The sequence below is a fragment of the Equus przewalskii genome, chromosome 25, assembly GCF_037783145.1.
Source record: "Equus przewalskii isolate Varuska chromosome 25, EquPr2, whole genome shotgun sequence".
Lineage (NCBI taxonomy): Eukaryota > Metazoa > Chordata > Mammalia > Perissodactyla > Equidae > Equus > Equus przewalskii.
In genome coordinates this window covers 35,153,288-35,171,926 of record NC_091855.1, presented here as the reverse complement: position 1 = coordinate 35,171,926, position 18,639 = coordinate 35,153,288, and the positions used below count along the sequence as shown (strand labels likewise).

Sequence of the window (18,639 nt, the reverse complement as noted above, 5' to 3'; positions counted from 1 at the left end):
CCCCCAACATCCTCCTTTGTCTTTAGCTAAAGATGCTATTTAAGGTGGTGCCTTTGGCCATTCTGGCGAGTTACTCAGTTCTCCAGGGTTTCTCCCTTGTATACACGTTATTAAACTGTGTTTGATTTTCTCCCGTTACTCTGTCTCAGGTGGACTTAATTCTTAGGTGGGCCAGAAGGACCTAGAGGGTAGAGAATCATCTTCCCCCCGACACAGGGAAGGATGAGCAGAGTTTGGGATGGAGGTTGCCGTTTTCAGTAGGGTGGTCAGGGAAGACAGAATAAGAAGATGACACCTCTGTAAAGGCTTGCGAAGGTAGAGGGGTGAGCCCAGGGGACACGGGGAGGGGAGAAGAAGAGCACTCTGGCCGGAGGGGAGAGTAAATGCAAAGACTTGAGGCAGAGCCAAAGGGGGTCGCGGCTGCAGGAGCAGCAAGGACAGACTGATTCAAGGTGAGGGTGGAGATGCAGGCAGAGCTCAGCTAAGACAGGTCCTGCTAAGCCATGCTAAGGATTCTGCACTTTCTCCTAAAAGCGCTGGGAAGTCATTAGAAGGTTCTGAGCAGAGAAATGCTTCTTCCCAATGCGGTGATTAATTTTACTTGTCAGTTTGACTGGGTCATGACGCGCCCAGACTTCTGGTTCGACATTATTTCAGGTGTGTCTGGGAGGGTGTTTCCGGCTGAGATTACCGTTTGCATCAGTGGACTCGGTAAAGTAGACTGCCCTCCCCCATGCGGGTGGGCGTTACCCAACCCACTGAGGGGTCAAATATAACAAAAAGGCAGAGGAGGGGAGAACACTCTCTCTGCCTGACTGTTTGAGCTGGGGACTTACACCACTGGCTCTCCAGCTCTCAGGCCTGTGGAGTGGAGCTACACTACTCACTTTCCAGGGTCTCCAGCTTGCAGACGGCGTATCTCAGCCTCCAGAATTGCATGAACCTATTCCAATTCCTTATAATAAATAAATACATAAAATTGGTTCTGTTTCTCTGGTGAACACTGAATAATACAACCACGGTCTTTCTAGATGATGTGTGGAGAGCAGCCTGAAGAGGCCCAAGGTCAGGGGCAGGACAGAAGTTTGCAGGCCTTTGCAATAACCCTGGTGAGAAAGGAAAGTGGCTGTACCAGAATGATAGCTATGGTGGTGATAAGAAGTGGTCAGACTCTGGATCTCTTTTGAAGAGAACCAATAGGATTTACTGAGAGATTGACTGGAGGATATGAAAGAAAGAGACGCATCAAGGATGAGAACTCCTGGGTTTTCTGTTGGAGTAACTGGAAGGAGGACTTGACATGAATTAGCTGGGGAAGGCTGTGGGAAGAACAGGCTTGGAGGGGAGGATCAGGAGTTCAGACTCGGACATGACAAGTATGACGTGCCAAGTGGAGACGTCGGGAAGGCCATGGGATATGTGAGTCTGGAGTTCTGGGGAGAGTCCTGGCTGCAGATAATCTTGGAGTCATCGGCACAAGGAGAGAACTCATCCTGTTAGTGGATGAGTCAGCCAGGGAGTGAGTGGGGACAGAGACCAGGAGAGGGTACAGGACTGAGCCCTGGACCCTCCAATGTTCAGAGATCAAGGAGTGGAGGGGACCAGTGAGGCAGAAGGAAAACTAGGGAGTGTGGTCCCCAAAACCACGTGAAGAAAGTGTCTGAAGGAAGGGGAAGTGATCAAATGCATCAAATTCTGTAGCTATGCATGATTCCATATGTACAAAATATCTAGAATAGGTAAATGCATGGAAACAAAGAGCAGATTGGTGGTTTCCAGGAATTAGTGGGAAGGAGAATGGGGAGTGACTGTTGATGGGGTACAGGGTTTTCTTTTAGGGTGAAGAAAATGTCTTGAAACGTGATTGATGTGGTGGTTGCATAATTGTGAATGTACTCAGTGCCCTGGATTGTACTTTAAAATGATTAACTTTATGTGAATTTCACTGCAATGAAAAAAAATTCTGTGAGAGGTCAAGCATGCTGAGACTGGCAAATGACCAGCAGATTTAGTTGTGTGGAGGTCCCTGGTGGTCTAGTGCCGGGGATTGGAATTGGCCACCCCAAGACATGTCTCTTTGGCCCAAGTACTATTTTGGGCTGGTTACTTTAAAAAACTGCAGACATGAAAGAGAAACTCTGAAAAGTAGAAATTACCCTTTGTAAGAGACATTTACACTTGTAAGGGAAATCTCCATCTGCAAAAGTGTCTCCCTCTCTGTACCAGGAAGAAGGGGAGGTGATTTCTCTCTAGAAACTCTTATCAGTGTGGAAGGCAAGGACTTAAATTTGCATAGTAACCTTACTCTTGTTTACTGTGCTTTTCTGGTAATCTCCCATAACTGACTCTCCCACCCCCAACATCTTCCTTTGTCTGCAGCTGAAGATGGTATTTAAGATGAGAACCTCCACCATTGTGGTGAGTTACTCAGTTTCCCTGGGTCTCTCCCATGTATACATGTTCTAAAGCTTTGTTTAATTTTCTCCTGTTATTCTGTCTGATGTCAATTTAATTCATAGCCTGGCCAGAAGGACCTAGAGTGGGTAGAGGAAATGTCTTCCTCTCCCACACTAGACAAGAGTTGTTTTTGAGGCTATAGAGCAAAAGCTGAAGAGAGTAAATTCAAGGGAGAGTGGTCACGTAGGGGCCCATGCTTGGCTAGGCTTCCCACTGATTTTTACCTGTGTGCCCAGGACCAGAGCAAGGATCACGTGCTTTCTCTTGATCTATCAGCCTTATTGATTAACCTCGGGGCTCTGTTGTGACCTTGGCTTCAGCAGATTTCGTCGACTTTTTACTCTCTTGCTAGCTCCTTTGTTAATTTAAAACGATGTCTTTGTCCAGCTTTACAATTTTGCTAGTTTGGTAGGTATCTAGTGGTGTCTCATCATGATTTTTAATATGTATACGTATATTATACATGTACAACTAGAGATATATGTGTATTAAAAGGTATTTTATAAGTATATGAAATTGATACATGTGATACTGTGGTTTGTAATAAGACATATACCTCTGGTCTTCTACCCCTATTTCTAGCACAGAGCTCCTGAAACCTTGGAATTTCCTAAGTGATAAGAGTGAAAAAGGTGTTTTTTGTTATGTTAATGAGGTGACCTTTGGAAAGCACCTGAGGACAGGGGCTGGTTGCCAGGGGAGCCAACCATGTCATAAGGAGGTTGGAACTTCTGTCCAACGCCCAACCGCGGGGAGGGGGGAGGGGCTGGACATTGATGCCCAATGTTTTAATCAATCATGCCTGGGTAACAGAACCTCCAAAAAACCATGGAGCTTCTGGGTTGGTGAGCACACGGAGGCGCTGGGAGAGTGGTGGGCTTGGCAGGACCTGGAAGCCCTGTGCTCCTTTCCCATTCCTTGCCCTATATTAATCTCTTCCATCTGGCCGTTTCCTGAGTTTTATTCTTTTATAATAAACGAGTGATAAAATAGTGAAAAGCAACAGAATATGTTGGAGTATACGGGCAAGCCATTTGGTTTAAAACTGATTCAGCCCGAGCTTCTTTCTCCAGAAAGGCCCGACATGCCCTTATGAGTGTGCATTGTACATCTGCTTTAAACATTTACAATGTCCCAAAGCCAAGAATGATGCCCTTAAAGATAGGGATGTTGCCTCTCACCCCATATCCGCACGCATTTCTTTGAGGATAAGCATTTCTTCCCGGAAACTAAGGATTAATTACTGGCCTGCTGTGTAAACCTTGTGACCACTGACCTGCTGTTCTGGGAAAACATCTTGTGACAGTAGTAAAAAAGATATTCCTGTCATATGTGATGGAGGCTCTTTGTTCCAACTTGGCCTACAATTGCTCTGCACACCTGCTTCTTCAGAGTGCTCCCTTCCTTGGGGAAGGTAGTTTCTGCTGGGCTATAGTCCTCACACTGGCTTGTATAATAAACTCGTCCTGATTTTGATTCATAGATTGATTATGGATTATTTGTGTTGACATTGGTAATCTAGGACGTAAAATGTTTCTCTGAGTTCTGTGAGCCACTCTCGCAAATTAATCAAACGCAAGGAGGGAATTATAGGTCCTCTGATTTATAGCCATTCTGTCAAAAGCACAGGTGACAACTTGGCTTTGCAACTGGCTTCTGAAGTCGGGGGTAGTAGTCTTGTAGGACTGAGCCCTTAACCTGTAACACCAAAACTGAATCAATCAAAAGAGAACTTCTACAAGCTCATGTAGCACGTCCACCCCCGTACCTGCATCTGTGCCTGTATAGCCTGCCTTCCTCCTCTTAGGATGGAGGAACAGTCTGTGTTCCTAGCTAAGACCACCCCCTCCACGCAGGCCCTACATGTACCATCCCCTCTCATCAACTCAAGGGCATTGCTTCAACCGCTTCTCTCCTCTCATTCTTGCATTATCAATTTTTCTTTCTCTTTTAGATCGTTTCCAAAAAGAGATTTTTTTCCACGCTGTTCCTTTCTCCAATCTAAAAAGAAGAAAAGGGAAAAAAACCCTAATGCTCTCTTGACCACAACATCCCCTCCAGAAACTGCTTCTTTGTCTTATTTTTCTTTCTTTCTTTCTTTTTTTGCTCAGGAAGAGTGGCCCTGAGCTAACGTCTGTGCCAATCTTCCTCTATTTTGTATAGGGGATGCTGCCACAGCATGGCTTGATGAGTGGTGTGTAGGCTGTGCCCGGAATCCAAACCAGCGAGCCCTGGGCTGCCGAAGTGGAGTGTGTGAACTTAACCACTATGACACCAGGCCAGCACCTATCTTCTTTTTCTTTACAACAAAATTCCTTAAAAGAACGGTCAAACTCACTTTTCCAGTTTCCCGCCTCCCCCCTCTTGCTCTCTCATTTTTCTCAGTGACATAGGAACAGAAATCACCAGCTGAAGCTGAGGACTGAGGAAGAACTATTAGGGTTTTAGGAGGAAGAAATTGTGAAAGCGCCACTTGGCAGAGTGGGAGCATGAACGGAACCGGGAGAAGATGGGTGATTCCCAGGCAGCAGCCAGGGCCCACTTGAAGTTGGAGGTCACGAATGTACCATGAGAGGAGTCCGTCTGGTTGCCTGATTCCCTCCAGTTGTACTCTGCTGCACAAGCCCAGGTCAAGCAGGGGGACCAATGGATTTAACCAAGTGTTGGTTTGGTTAAGCAGGTTTGAGGAAATGAGAGAGCCCATGAAAAAGCCATGGAATTTAATGTGGGTTAATGGGCGTGAGGGCGTGAGGTAGGTGGCAGACAGGGAAACGTGGTAGGTGAAATCAATCGTAGGGTCTGGAGGCTTACCAAGACTGTTGGATCTGGAGTCTTGGAGAGAATGAAGTGGAAGGTAGAAGGAAGTGGTGGAGAGCGGGATGCTTAACACTGAATTTATGGAAGGTCTGTGGTTCTAGGTTGCTATAGACTGAATTGTGGTCCCCCAAAATTTGTATGTTGAAGCCCTGATCCCCAATGTGACTGTATTTGGAGAGAGGGCCTATAGGAGATGATTAAGGTTGAATGAAGTCATAAGAGTGGGGCCCTGATAAGATAGGATTAGTGTCCTTATGAGATAAGACACCAGAGAGCGCTGTCCTCGACCCCTGATCAAGGGTGGACAGAGCGAGAAGGCGGCCACGGGCAAGCCGGGCAGAGGGCTCTCACCAGGAACCAGACTGGCCAGCACCTCGATCTTGGACGTCCAGCTTCCAGAACTGTGAGAAAATAGATTTTGTTGCTTAAACTCCTCAGTCTATTGCACTTTGTTATAGCAGCCTGAGCAGACTAGTACACTGGTAATGATGCAGTCTACTCCGGGATGTGACATGGGAACTGAGGGCTCAGGGCGTTGGAAAGACTAGCTGTGAGTATAGTGGAATCACCAAGAATCATGACAGGTAGTGTGCAGGAGAGAGTGACAATGAGCCAGGAATGAGGAGCTCAGATGTTAACTAGACTTATTGTGCTGACCATTTCGCAACATATAACAATACTGAATCACTATTTTGTACATCTGAAACTAATATAATATGTCAATTATATCTCAATAAAAAAATAAATTAAAAAAGAAAAGGAACAAGAGCTTGATTCTGGTGTCAGTAAAGACTGTAACAGGGAGGGGGCCAGCCAGGTGGCGCAGCGCTTAAGTTCACACGTTCTGCTTTGGTGGCCTGGGGTTCACTGGTTTGGATCCTGGGTGCGGACATGGCACCACTTGGCAAGCCGTGCTGTGGTAGGCGTCCCACATATAAAGTAGAGGAAGATGGGCATGGATGTCAGCTCAGGGCCAGTCTTCCTCAGCAAAAAGAGGAGGATTGGCAATAGTTAGCTCAGGGCTAATCTTCCTCACAAAAAAAAAAGAGAAGAATATTAAAGACTGTAACAGGGAGAGGTGGTGGTCGATAAGATCTGAGACTCAAAGCTGGACATGTTTAGGGAAGAGGCAAGGCGGGAAATGAAGGCTCTGAAACCCAGTAGTAGTGTCATTGCAACTAATCCGTAATCAATCTATAAATCAGAATTGGAGTGAGTTTATTATGAGCCAGTTTGAGGGCTAGCCCGGGAGAACTTTCCACCAAGGAAGGAAACTCATCAAAGAAGGGGGGCGTACAGAATGGTTATAGGCCGTCTTGAAACAAAGAACATCCATCACGAATGACAGGACTATCTCTTTTACTGTGGTCATGAGATACTTTTCTAGCATAGCAGGTCAGTGTTCACAAGGTCAGCACAGCGAACCAGCGGTCAGCAGGTCAGTTGTCATGAGATGAGTTAAAGCGGGTTAGTAATTAATCCTTAGTTTCTGGAAAGAAATGCTTATCCTTAAAGAAATGCTGATATGGGGGAGGCAACCTCCCTATCTTTCAGGGCATCATTCTTGGCTCTGGGACATGGACCATATTTGTCGAGCAGATGTACAATGCATGCTCAACAGGCCACGTCAGGCCTTTCTGGAAAAACAAGGCCAGGCCGAACTAGTTTGAAACCAAATGGCTTCCTCATCTACTCCAATATATCCTATTGCTTGTCATTTATTCCTCAGTAGAAATCTCCCCAAAGCCTGGGTGAAATCTCAGTGCACACCCAGCCCTGTCTCTTCCTTCTTGGGCCCCTCCATGCCCGGGCATGTCGCAGGAGCAAGTGAGAGAACGCTGGGGAAACGCACAGTAAACCAAGAATTCTGAACACACTGGAGGGATCATAATCTCGGCTGAGGAGCTGCTGAACAAGCATTGGGCAGACAAGGAGCATTTTGTTCACCTTAGGAAGGATCCACCTTTACCCTTAGAGTGTGATGACAGTGAATGGTTTATAAAATCGCATGAAAATGCACCTTCTGGAGGGAGCTCTTCGGTAGAAAGTGTACTGGAGCCACAGGCTGCAAGAGGCCTCCGTCTACAGAAGAGCCTGAGCTGCCTTCCACGGCCCCTTCCAGGGCAGGAGTGTGGCAGGGCTTTCCCTCCCACCTCAGGGCCTTTGCACTTGTTCCCTCTGCCTGCAGGGGTTCACAGCTTGTTCCCGCATTCATTCGGGCTCCCTACCCTGACGGCCCCCTCTAAAAGAGCCCGCCCCCATCCATCACTATTCCCTTATTCTGCTTTTTCCTTCACAGCGTTGATCATTATCTGATGTTAAATATATATTTGTTTATTTCCGTGTTGACACTAAAACGTAAACTCCATGAAGGCAGGAACTTTCCTTTCTTGTTCATTTCCAAATTCAAAGGCCCTAGAGCAATTGAATGCGAATGAATAATCTTAATCTCGAGGAAAGCTATCTGGGTGGGGTCCTTAAGTCACATCATTTTACAAAAATAATGCCCAGACAAAAATCCAAGAGGAGGCATGCACACTGCAACGTTATAATAGAAAAAGACTGTCAACGACCCACACGGCCATCAGTCGGGACTAGTTGAGTAAACTGTGCTTTATCCTCAAGTGGAGGACGATGCACTCTGCCACAATTCTCCATCATGAAGTTACTTGTTTTTCCTGTACAGTTAATAAACATTTTGTGGAGAGCTACTTTAAGACTGTGTAAATATCCTGTTTCTCATCCAACATTCACCTGCTGGATTGAGCATCCATTGATGTTTCTTGCCTGGATTAGTGCTATGACGATTGCCAAATGATGATTTTCTGATTCCATCATTCTTTCTACATTTATTCGTTGGCATTCTACTGCAAGGAAGTGCTTTCTTTTCTCCTCATTCATTTGTTGATATCAGTGTAGACTCATGGATTCCTGTTTTATTTGATGGAATATAATCTTTTACTCTCATCAACTCTTTTAATATTCAAATTATCCTAGAATCTGGCTTCTTTGTCCTTTTGCCATGTCACTTATTTTTAGAGCACTTCCTTGCTTCCACAAGATGTTTCAGACTCACCTTATACTTTCTGTGCCCCACTTCTAGAATCAGTAATTTCTCCAAGGATCCCTGGTTCATTTTGCTAGGAAAAAAGTTTTTAGAAACCAAGATCTGGGTACTAGGTGTGTTTGTTGTTACTTGCTGTTTATTTCTGTATCTATCTTTATATTTTGAGAACCATGAGTTCACACCAATACCTCCAATTCCAATCCAACATCACAAGCTTCCTTCTAGATTTCTCCCTTTTGCTATTTATGGCTCTCTTTTCTGACAATGAGAAACTCGCCTCCAGTTATCCGTTATCCTCAATATATTTATGTATTTGCTCCATCCCACTTTATGTAACTCATCTCCCAGCCCTGCTTTGTCCCTGCTCAACTTGGCCACCTTCCTTACTGAGGCCCCAACGGCCAGGCTGCTGACCTGCTGAGCCTCTTACCTCGTTTGACCCCTGACTGCTGCCAGGGCACCCCCAGACGTGGCCGCCTGCCTTGCTTGGGTCTGCTCAATCACTTTGCAGCTGGATTATTAAGGAAGGAAGCAAAGAAGGAAGGCAGGAACGCCATATGAATATTTCATATAAATATAAAACCAAATTAAATTAAAAAAAGAAATCCTCCCAAATCAAGAGCAAAAATGAAATAAAATCTTTATATTGCATTATGGCATAACCACACAAACAGAAACTATTGTAAGCGATTTTAAAACAAAGTAATTTAACCGCACATTCCTATAGAATTATACCCTAAGAACAAAAGAGCTACAGGAAATCTTAAACAGGTTTCAGTAATGACCCAGAAATTCCACTCGTTAGTGTATACCTAAGAGGAATAAAAACGTATGTCCACACAGAAACTTGTACGTGGCTGTTCATAGCAGCATTACTCATAAAGGACAACGATGGAAACAACCAAAATGCCCATCACCCGCTGAATGGGTTAGAAAATGTGGTCCACACATGTAATGGAATGTTATTCAACCATCGCAAGGAATGAAGTACTGAGACCCGCTACAATGTGGATGAACCTTGAAAACCTTGTGCTAATTGCTTAAAAAATCCAGACACAAAAGAACTTACATTGCATGATTATACGAAGTGTACAGAACAGGCAACTCCATAGAGATAGTAAGCAGATTCGTGGCTACAGGGGGTGCGGGTGGAAGAGAGTGGGGAATGACGGCCAATGGGTATGTGATTTCTTTCTGGAGTAATGAAAATATTCGGGGGTTAGATAATGGTGTTGGTCACACAACTTTGTGAATATGGTAAAAATCACAGAATCGTATACTTTAAAAGAGCGAATTTTATGGTATGTGAATGATATCTCAATAAAGCTGTTATTTTAAAATAAGATAGAGAGATACCAGGCATGAAGTACTTCCTCATGAAGCAGTCTCATCCAAAATTAGAATCTGAAGCTTATCAAGTCTTCAGAGGGGAAGATGTTAGACAACACCACAGAGACATAATGAGCAAAATCCAAAATGAGGGAAACTCTCTCTCCGGGACAAATGACCTGACTTCCTCAACAAACACGTTGGAAGATAAAAAACAAACAAAAACTATAGCAAATACTGAGGAAGAGAGAGAGAGGGAGAGAGAGAGGAACCTGGAGATTCCAATGTACAGATCTTACTTGGATATTGATTCAAACAAACAAAAAAAAACAAAAGAGCAAAAAATAATATGAAACAGTTGGCGAAATTTGAACAATGACTGGATTTTGAAGATATTAAGGAATTATGGTTATTTATTTGGTGTGATAATAATATTGAGATTATGTTTTTGAAAAGAGCTCTTTCGTGTTGATGAAATAGGTCTGCGTGTGGATTTCTTGATTGTGGTGGTGGGTACGTGAATCGGTGTATGTGATAAAGTTGCAGACACCAGAGTTCCTTCCCTGAGTGATATAAGGGAAGGGAAGAGGCTCTGGGAGCTTATAGCATGAAGCATCCCTAAGAAGATGTGTGTTGAATCTACTCATACACTGCGTAACTTCTCATTGATTCAGGGTCTGTCTACTCATTTAGGAAAACATGAAGTTGTTGGAGAGTTTTATTGAATTCAGTGCTTTGTTAGCCATTTGCTGCTTCCTGTTTTGATTTCTTTATTTCCTCAGTCAGCAATCTCACCTCTAACCAACTGCTTTGTTGTAGAGAAAGGAGGAAAAAGAGGAACTCTGGTCTTGTTAACTATTTTTATTTTTGAACTCATGTTGAGTATTGTCTGCGTGTTTTACTGAACATCACAAGCCAGCCTCACTATTTATGCAATTCAGCCCCGGTTTGGGGAAGTTATGGGTTCCAAGATATCAGCTAGAGATCATGGTGGTTTTTGCCAATGTCTTTTCACGCTCATTGGGGGCTGAAGATAGAAGTTGTGTCAAGAGATAAGACAGATAGTATTTCTTTGATCCACTGAGTACTAAAATTGAAAAAGAAGTTTTATTTGAGAGAGGAAGTATAAGAAAATGATACAAAGTGATATCGGGAACTCATTTCAACAAGTGATGTTCAGGGCAAGACCTAAGATTAGCCCAGATCCAGCCCAAAGTCTGAGACTCTTTGACCTGTAACAACATCTGAGAGGCATCTGGGCTGGAAACCAGAAGAGCCGCGTTCAAACCCTGCTCCGTGGCTGACTTACTGTATGATCTTGGAGTCATGTTTCCTTCAGTATCTCAATTTCTTTATTTGCAAAACCAGTGTCCTGGGCCGTATTATCTCCAAAGGGATTCCGGTTTTGAAATTCTACATCCGAAAGTCAGAAAGGGACTTCACTTATTCTAGAAAGAATGTCACCAGAAGTTGGAACCAGAGATCTTCTCTGGTCAACTCTCATGCATTTGGTATTCAGCCAACATTTGCTCAGTGCTTATCATGTTTTCAAGGACTGGATAAAAACACATAACAGATTGTTGCCCATGGACTAAGCAGTGATTTCTGAGCAAGATGTGGTAGAGGGAACCAGGTCTGCCAAGGGCATTTTGGCAGAGCTCCCGTGTTGTCCTCAACTAGGAACTTGGGCAAAGCTTTCTTCTCGAAGATAATTCTCTAGGGAGGGGACTTTCTTATAACCTTTAGCTTGAGCTCTAGGGGAAACCTGGTCTTAAGAACTCTGAGGTTTTAGTGGGGTTGATGGGAGGAAGAAAACATGTTTTGAAAGGTTTAAGCAGATTTTTGGTTTCACCTCTGAGACAGGCTTTGGCTGTTCCTTTGTTCTGGGAACACCATGTGACTAATGGTAAGAGCAAATGAAAGGGGTAAAACTATAGGGCTTCCCACATGCCAGATGTTGTGCTAAGTCCCATTCAATGCACTCGTTTACTTCTCCTAGAGGATATGAGGAAGGCATGATTATTAATCCCATTTTACAGATGGGGAAACTGAGGAAGAGAAGAGTTAAGGAAACCTACTCTAGATTACATATAGTAAGTAGTAAACCTGGACTCGAACCCATATGCCTGGCAAATTGTGCTCTTAATTCCAACCACTGATGCCTTCCTAAATGGGTTTGTTAGTGATGTAAAAGTAAAGCTAGGATTACTTATGACCCGAAGTATTAGTTTCCTGTGGTTGCTGTAACAAATCACCACTAATTTGTTGGCTTAAAACAACACAAATTTATTCTCTTATAGTTCTGGAGGTCAGAAGTCCAAAATGGGTCCACTGATCTAAAATCAAGAGCGAAAGAAACCTGCATCTAGTACCACTTTACATGCTTATTCCTTCCAGAGGCTCTAGACCCAAATGTCCGTGGATAAACAAAATGTGGTATATCTTTCAATGAAATATTGTTAAGCCATAAAAAAGAATGAAGAGGTGATACATGCTCCAACATGGATGGGTCTTGAAAATGTTACGCTAAAGGAAAGATGCCAGACACAAAAGGCCACACAGTGCATGATTCCATTTTATGAAATGTCCAGAAAAGGCAAATTTACAAAGACAGAAAGTAGATTTGTGGCTGCCTGAACCTGGTTGTGGGAACAGGGAGTGACCACAAACGGGCATGAGGAATCTTTCGGAGGTGATGGAAATGTCCTAAAATTAGATCGTAGGCATGGTTGCACAACTCTATACATCTACTACGAATTATTGAATTGTCTACTTAAAATGAATGAATTGTATGATAGGTAGATTATATCTCAACAGAGCTGTTTTTAAAAATGAGGAAGACGGAACCAGCGTGCTGCACGTGTGCCGAAGTAAAGTTGCCAATTCTCTCTTCTTAACAAGGTCTGTCTTTTTTTCTGAGATTATTCCTACTTTTTTTTTTCTTGTAGTTAATATGGCCTTTCTTTCTGAAATGGTGTGATAGAAAATGGCAGTAAAAGTAGCTGGTTTTTATTGTCCTTCCTTAGAAAGTAGAAAGTAAACACTGTGTATCGGTTCTTGAAAGTTCATGAAAACAGTACTGATCTGTGAAATACAAGGGTTTGGGCAGCCCCACCCAGAGCAGCTGATCTGTTAAACAGGGAGGAGGTCTTAGGGGTCACTCAGTTCAACCTTCTCGTTTCCAAGATGAGGAGGGGTTGGAGACCCGTGGCGGTGGAGCCACTCATCCATGGTTGCCCAGCCAGTCTCTGGGTGGTTCATCCTGTTTCGGCTATCACTTCCTCCTCCAAGGTGCCTTCTGATGGCAGAAATCTAAGAACTCTTTATCAATCTGCCTATCAGTGCACACTAAGCTGTGACATTCTGGGCAGGTAAAAATGTTAAGACTTCATCCAGGGCACAGCTCTAGGGAAAATGCTTGGCTGTGTAAGCTGAATTAATCCAGATAAGTCGCCTGACCCAGACCAGCCCACACCATCACATGACAGTCAAAGGCTGTGAAAGTGCATCTGCCAAGTGGCTAAGTGCTTACTGGCCTAAAGGAGAAGACGTTGACTGTTTGTGACCGTAACCAAGGGTTCTTCCTCAGAACACAGCAGAGTGGGCCATGTGACCTATAACCAACCCCTGGGGCTGGACCCAAAGGCCACAATCTTGGTTTCACTCTTGCTGCTGAAAATATACTGCAAAGCACCTGTGACAATGTCCAGTCCTCCAAGGGTCAGAGCACTTGGGCAATGCAAAGATGAGTCGGGTATTTCTGTCTTTATCTATCTATTTACACCCAGTCTTGTTCCAGAAAGGATTGAAGGCAGCTTCCAAGGATGCATAAATACAGATAGCATAGGTTAAAAAGGAGAGTGATACTGAAGTTATGTAAGTATGGAAGTCATGTTCCGCCCTGCAACCCAACTTTTTATTAAAAATGTCTATGGAGGGGCCAGCTTGGTGGCACAGCGGTTAAGTGTGCACGTTCCGCTTCGGTGGCCTGGGGTTCGCTGGTTCGGATCCCGGGTGCGGACATGGCACCGCTTGACAAGCCATGCTGTGGTAGGCATCCCACATATAAAGTGGAGGAAGATGAGCACGGATGTTAGCTCAAGGCCAGTCTTCTTCAGAAAAAAGAGGAGGATTGGCAGCAGATGTTAGCTCAGGGCTAATCTTCCTCAAAAAAAAAATGTCTATGGAAAATATTCAATAACAATTTTTATACCTCTAAGCCCTCTAGTACAAAGTTAAAAAAAAAACTTTGTTGTGATATAATTCACATACCATAAAATTCACTCTGTTAAAGTGTATGATTCAGTGGTTCTTAGTATCTTCACAGATGTACATTCATTACCAATGTCTAATTTTAGAACATAACTCGGTACCTGTTAGCAGTCACTTCTCCTTCTCTTCCAGCCCTTGGCAACCACTAATCTGCTTTCTGACTCTTTAGTTTTGCCTAGTGGATGTTTTATATAAATGGAATGATGCAAAGATGGCCTTTGGTGACTGACTCCTGTCACTTATCATAATGTTTTCAAGGTTCATCCATGTTGAGTAAAACACTTTTTGAAAATATAAATAAAATAAGACAATGAGAAGACAAGCCATATACTGGGAGAAAATATTTGCAAAAGACATATTTAATAAAGGACTATTATCTAAAATATACAAAGAACTCTTAAAACTCGACAATAAGAAAATGAACAACCAGTTAAAAAATGGGCAAAAGCTCTGAACAGACTCTTCATCAAAGAAGATACAGAGATGACATAGAAACATATGAAAAGATGTTCAACATCGTATGTCATTAGGGAATTGCAAATTAAAACAATAAGATCCCCCTACACACCTACTAGAGTGGGCAAAATCCCGAACACTGAGGACACTAACTGCTGGCGAGGATGTGGAACAAGAACTCTCATTCGTCGCTGGGGAGAAGGCAACATGGTGCAGGTTTCGCCACTTTGGAAGATAGTTTGGCAGTTTCTTACAAAATGAAACACACGCTTAACCATATGATCCAGCAGTTGCACTCCTTGACAGTCACTCAAGTGAGTTGAAAACTAATGTCCACACCAAATCTGCACGAGGAGTTTATAGAAGCTTTATTCATAACTACCCAAACTGGGAAACAACCAAGATGTCCTTCAGTAGCGGAATGGATAAATTAACTGTGGTTTATTCCATCTAAACAATGGAATATTATTCAGCTCTAAAAAGGAATTAAACATCAAGCCATGAAAAGACCTGGAGGAAACTTAAATGCATGTTATTAAGTGAAAGAAGCCCATCTGAGAAGCCCACATACTGTAGGATTCCAACTATGTGACATTCTGGAAAAGGCAAAACTATGGAGACAGTCACAAGATCAGTGGTTGATGGGATGGGGGAGGGAGGATGAACAGGTGGAGCCCGGAGGATTTTTAGGGCAGTGACACTATTCTGTATGATACTGTCATGGTGGATACATATCATTAGACATTTGTCAAAAACCCATGGAATGTACCACACCAAGAATGAACCCTAGTGTAAACTATGGAATCTGGGTGATAATGATGTGTCAATGTAGGTTCATTGATTGTAACGAATGGACCACTCTGGTGCAAGATGTGATAGCTGGGGACACTGTGTGTATGTGGGGGACAGGGGAGTATTTGAAAACTCTCTGTATTTTCTGCTGTGAACCTAAAACTGCTCTAAAAAATAAAGTCTACTAAAGAAAAAATAAACCTAAATAAATAAATAATAGTATAACTAAAAACCTATCATCTATACACGACTGTAGTATCATGCATAGGCTGTGTTGGTACCAGTGTAGTGGATACTCTTGGAGCCCTGCCCAGGTCCCCCTCACTGGGGCCAGTGCACTGCCTCCTGCCTGCAGTGGTTGCTAAGAGCTTACTCTGCAAACTTCTCAGGTTCGTTCCTGCCCCGGCTTTGGCTAAGGGAGGCTGTCCCCCACCAGGAGACGCCTGGGTGCTTACACGCCTGCTTCATGGCCAATGACTGCTTGGTGTGGGTATCTAACTGCTCAGCCCCCTTGCCTCTGGCGGGAACAACCTCTATAATACAAGCTGTGCTTCAGAGCTCCTCGTGGGATCAGGCTGAGGCTCACTTCTTCCTGAACCCACATCTTTGCAGAGCTTCTTATTTTGCTCTGTCCCTTTCCCCCACTCCCCTTGAGGTTTCTCCAGAGAGCTCACCCTCGACAGCTCACCTGGACAAAATTCACCCCTCAGGCCGTGTTTCTAGGGAGCTGATCCATGGCAGTTCCAATGCACCGTCCGTGTCTTCCTAGGATATCCTGATCTGTTTTGCAAAATATTACGTGGAAGCTCATCTTAAAGGGTCATGTAATTCATTGTCCATGGTGTTGCTGGACACAAACAAAAGACTTTTAAATATTTTTTCTGCCTTGGTGGTAAAAATCTGAGACGCACAGCCTTGCACCCAAGCGTGACTCCACAAAATCAAATCTTTTCCTCTCAAGCACAAGTTTTTACATTAAAAGAGTGACTTTGGGGGAAAAAAGTAAATGTAAAAGGAGAAAGGTCAATAGTGGTGACATACAGTGTGACCAGAAATGAGTCTGAAAAACTGGATTTCCTTTGGGTGGGCCACAGATTTTGCAATATGCCTTGTGTTGACTCACACACACACATCTATTCATTTACACAGTTCAGTGTCTCTCCTTTAGGAACCAACTGTATTAAGACCAGTCAGAATTTCTACCTTGGTCCCTCTGAAAAGCATACCCTACGAGGTAATGAAAGATGACCTTGATAATGTCCCTGGGGCAGAAAGCCACTGCCTAGCAAGATTCCTCACTCTTCTTCTCTGGGCTTACCTCCCTTACAGACTTTGGGCCACTTATTTAGTTTTTCTGAACCTTTACTTTTTCACCTGTAAAATGCAAATAGTTATAGTCCCTACTTGATAAATTGTATTAGTTAATTAATCCTTTATAGAGGACTAACTGATAAAAGAATACTCTGCTAACAGGTCCTGAGCAAGCATTAGAAAAACATAAGAGCTTTAATATGAAAGGGAAGAAGACATTTTAAAGTCAGGCTTATGAAGTCCTTGACTTCGAGCTTGTCTCCGATTACCCGACGACCTCCTCCTCTTCTGTCATCACCCGGTATTTATTGAGTACTCATGGGACCTCTGCAGAAGGCTCGTGGACCTCTTGCTGGGTCTGCTTTTGGGTGACAGTGCATGTGTGAGACAGAACTCTCTTCTCCCTCTTGCAAGGGTGAGGTGCTGGCCTGCCTGGGTGTTCTGGAACAGAGATGGAATACGAACCTTGCCTAGTTCTGTTTTCTCTCTTAGTAGGGTTAAAAAGTTTACACAGTACCCTCAGATGTGCAGAAAATATTGTGTTCCTCTATTTCCTTCAACTGGAGCTTGGAGGGTAAAAGGGTAGGGGAAGAGAGAAGACTCAAAGTTCCAATTAGAGGCTTCTCAGATTCTTCTGGTGTAGTTCCTTCAGATTTTTTTGGAAAAGTGATTAGTCTTTCAGGTTATCTTTTTGGTAGCAGGAATGGCTGGTTGTTCCCAAATATCCGTTCTCTCTTACTTCCTTTAATAAGAGAATCCTTGAGTTTTAGCCAACTACTTAACTAAAGACCACATTTAGCTACCCAACTAAAGACCACATTTCTCAGCATCCCTGGAAGCCAGGTATGGCCACGTGACTCAGTTCTGGCCAATAGGATGTAATATTCGTGTATATTCTCCAGCCTGCTGCCTGGAATGTGACATGGTGTGGAGCCATCTTGGACCAGATGAAGCAACAGTCTAGGAATGGAAGAGCTCAAGACAGAAGGAGCCTGGATCCCCAACACCAAGGAGCCTCTGGATCAACTCTGGATTGCTAATGCTTGGAGGGTTTCGTGAGAAAGAACTTCTATCTTGTTTATGTCATTGTGACTTTGGTCTTTGTCCCAGTAGCTGAGTTTGCATTCAACCTAACACACTTCCTGTTCCCTCTTCTCTTTTCCAGGCTGCATTTGGAGACAGCGTAGGCTTAGGTAACTGGTCCCGTGGGAGGAGGGCCCTCTCCCCCATGCTGTCCTCTAGGGCTTACTGGTCTCTGATGCCTTGAGACTTGCCTGGACTACTTTCAGGCATATGGCCCTAGTGCCTACGAGGCTGGTCCCACTTGGGTGTTCAGGTGCTAAGTTGGGACTTGCTGCTGGCACCCTGCTGCTGCTCCACAGGTTGATTCTGCACCTTTGTGCTTTATGAGCCACCAGAAACTGTCAGCTGCTTTCTCCAAACCCTGCTGGGCTGCCATCCAGCACGCCCGTCTTGACAACTTCCTCAGCCATTTCTGAACTACCTCCTGAATGTGGGCCTTTGCCATGGGGCTGTGAAAATTCCTGGCCTTTACTGGCCTTGAAAATCCTTACATCCTAGGACTTCCCCATGAGCCTGTCTGAACCCTGGGAGCCCCTCCTTCCACAGCTGAACCTTGGGGTGGAGTGGAGTGGGGGGAGGATTCGCAATTTGGCCTCTAACCCGTTTCTCTCTCTCTTACTCTCCGGAGAGAATTGGACACATTTCGTCTTCTTGTTGGATGTCAGTAAATCCAGATCATATTTTCCTCTTTTGCTACTCTGTGACCTTTTCATACATCTCTACGCTCTATCCCCATTGATAAACTTCAAGGTTTCACTCAGTAGTTCTCAACTGGAGGTGATTTTGTCCCCTGGAGGACATTTGGCAATGTCTGGAGCCATTTTTGAGCGTCACAATTGGCGGAAGGTAGGTTGCAAGCAGCGTCTAGTGGGAGAGGTCTGGGATGCTGCTAAACATCCTGTAACACACAAGCAGGACAGTCTCCCACACAAAGAATTACCTGGCCTAAAACATCAATAGTGTTGAGCAGCCTCGCTTAGCCTTCGTTGGGGAAACACTGTAAGGCAGTATGATTTGCAAGGGAATGACATAAAACCAGGTTTAATAATCTCCCC

The 18,639-nt window shown here is 44.0% G+C and overlaps 1 long non-coding RNA gene across 1 annotated transcript; it reads left to right on the top strand.

Annotated features, from left to right (window-relative positions):
- The first annotated feature begins 2,325 nt into the window (after nucleotides 1-2,325).
- Nucleotides 2,326-18,090, top strand: LOC139079272 (uncharacterized). The gene is made up of 2 exons (XR_011532734.1): nucleotides 2,326-2,418; nucleotides 17,404-18,090. It is a non-coding gene; the product is annotated as an uncharacterized lncRNA (long non-coding RNA).
- The last annotated feature ends 549 nt before the right edge of the window (nucleotides 18,091-18,639 follow it).